Genomic DNA, 2807 nt, shown 5'->3' with positions numbered 1-2807 from the left:
CATAGAGGCGGCCGCGCTATGATAATGTCACGCTTCCCCCTTCTGTAAGAGGTAAGTATCCAATATTCCTATATTGACCCTATGGTGGTCATATATTCTAACACAATACAAATCAATTTTGTTGTGAGATGGAATGAGTTTGGCACGACTTTATTTATAGTGTGAGTATAGCTGTGCTCCAGTGATTGTACCAGCATTTGTCCTATTAACCGTGATTCCCGTCTCGGTAGTACTATACTTCTCAGTCCCTACTTAATTCAAAATGCAAGCTGTTGTTCAAGAGAGTGCTGAGGTTTACAGATAACCTGATTATTAGCACTACATCAGCATGTAATTACTCAGCATTTATACGATCGATAGATATTCCCGTACTGGCCGTGCCGTACTCGTTATCATCAGTTGGAGTATGTAATTCACATGCTACTGCTAGTGAAGATGTTATTGGTTAATATGTCATAGATTAATAAATTGACCTTCAAAGCATCCAAGGTATGGGATGCTGTGAGTGATAACGCTGTGTATTAGTACAAATAGGACAGTACCTATGCCGTAACCGCTGAAATTGATTAAAGCTCCAATTATCTGATATCCCTATATGGACTATGTGATAGTCTTCTGTTTTGAGTCAATACTGGACAACTTTGTTGCAAAATAAAATGAGTTTAGGCACACTTTATTGTGAGTAAAACTGTATTGCCACAATTGCACCAGCGTTTGTCCTATCAGCGGTGATTCAGGATACCCGTTAATGCTAAGGGGAGTGCTATAGTTTGTAAATAAACTAGGTAATAGTGCTGCAGCAGCATATAATTATTAAAACTGATCAGTGGGTATTCCCGTATTAGCCGTGCAGTACTAATTGCCACCAGTTAGAACATGTAATTAACATACTGCTGCTAATGAGGGTATTACTGGTTCGAGTAACAGTAGACAGGACACAATGCTCCTCTAAAAGAGAGTGCTACGGTTTGCAAATGAGTTGAATATTAATACTGCATCAGCATGTAGTTACTCGGCACTAGTCTGATCAGCGGGCATTCCCGTGTTAGCCGTGCTGTGCTGATTGCCAACAGTTCGAAATATATAATTCACATACTGCTGCTGATAAAGATTTTACTGGTTAAAGTAACCATTAACCTAGAAGTCAGAGCTTGCAACGGTTTCTAATTGGTTGAAAGAAAAAAAAGTTGGAAACCGCACTGGTATAGTTGGTGTATGTGTATAATGATAGTTATCTGTATAAACCGATAATTAATTTAAGGTTCAATCCTTATTTTGGGGAGCAGATACGTAAGGTAATACATTCCTTATTTTTTTGTATCAAAAAACTACCCATCAGTGGTGCTCCCCCGAGTCAGTTAATCAATATGAACGTGGGAAAAAGAAAAAAGAAGACTCTTGTTGGGAAGCACTCATATACAGATAATGTTGTAAGACTAAATGTCAAAAATGGCTAACTAAAATACAATACTTTATTAATTCTCATTAAAAATTAATTATTGAGGAGTTCAATAGGCGCCGATATTTGTTAAATAGTGACATTGCGAAAATATAAAGAGTAATATATAAAAATTGTAAGGTACAAATACCTAATTCAGGCCGAGATGGCTATATCTATGATTTTGTTAATAATTATACTCCTGCTGTAGGACAACCTGTGATAGAAAATTGCTCATTTGTTGTAAATATGACCGTCATTTATAAGCTGCTATGTATCCCAAATGGGAATTTTGATCCTAGCAGATGGTTGAATCATAGGTCATGACCGAGATGTAAGACAATGCTCTATATTGGTGACAGATAGGTGGCAAATATTTGCAGTACCAGGGTGTTCCTTGGTAGTCTCCTATCCAAGTACTTAACCCGGCCCTCCACTGCTTGGCTTCCAAGATCAGATGAGATTGGGCATCTCCAGCGGGGTATGACCGCAGACCTTATGCTCACCTTTGTCACACTGTGTTAAAAATTGGGCACAGATAAGAGCCGATTACCGTTTTTATGTGAGCCACAGGTGTCGACACAGCTAATTTGATGTGGAGAACAAGAGATTTTTTATCACGGATGATAAAGTATAATAAATGATTAAATACCCATCTAAGTTTTCAAGGCTTAAGTAGTCGCAATACAAGTAGAAAAAAACCTATATGCTACACAGTTATCACTTGTATGTGAATCAAACATTAAATATTATAATAACTGTGCAGAGGAAGGAAACCTCCAAATTTGGTCTCCAAAACCATAAATAAACACATGAGATTACACTATGAATTGTAAGAATCAAATAACATAAGCAATGAAAACTTCAGCTCTAAAAAACAGATCAAGAATTGTTTTCAAGTAATAATGAGTTGATGCTGATATAGATATGGATTTCTTCAGTGTAATGAAAAAGAGAACGTTTGTGTGTTTAAATGGGGTCCAAAGTTTGCAGATGTGTCCACATCTGCTTTTTGATAGAGATAAAGACCCCAGTATGATTGTACTTAATCCTTTGCTGGTGATAATTGACTGTCACTTAATCATATAATATGATAATCTGGGTACAGTATGAATAAGATTTTAAATGGTACCTGTCCGTGCAGTGGAAATGCACTGGTGCATAAATAATTTATATTATTCAAACTTGGTGTACAATCATAGAGTTTATATCCTACTTGTATATTGAGGGAGATCCAGGTATATGGAAGGTGCCGGCCGCGTCTGCCCGCGTCTGCCCACGTTGGGCCTGCTGCCGTGCTCCGGCCGCACTGTGCTTCCTGTTGATCTGGTTCCCTAGGCGACGGACTTTGCCGAGAACGGCTCGTTGC

General features: G+C 38.1%; 1 pseudogene; it reads right to left on the bottom strand.

Annotated features, from left to right (window-relative positions):
* Positions 1-1812: 1812 nt before the first annotated feature.
* On the bottom strand, positions 1813-1933 carry LOC134912064 (5S ribosomal RNA; annotated as a pseudogene).
* Between the last annotated feature and the right edge of the window lie 874 nt (positions 1934-2807).

This window comes from Pseudophryne corroboree, chromosome 4, assembly GCF_028390025.1.
Source record: "Pseudophryne corroboree isolate aPseCor3 chromosome 4, aPseCor3.hap2, whole genome shotgun sequence".
In the NCBI taxonomy this organism is placed as follows: Eukaryota; Metazoa; Chordata; class Amphibia; order Anura; family Myobatrachidae; genus Pseudophryne; species Pseudophryne corroboree.
Note: the sequence above shows the minus strand (reverse complement) of the source record. Positions and strands in the feature narration are given on the sequence as shown.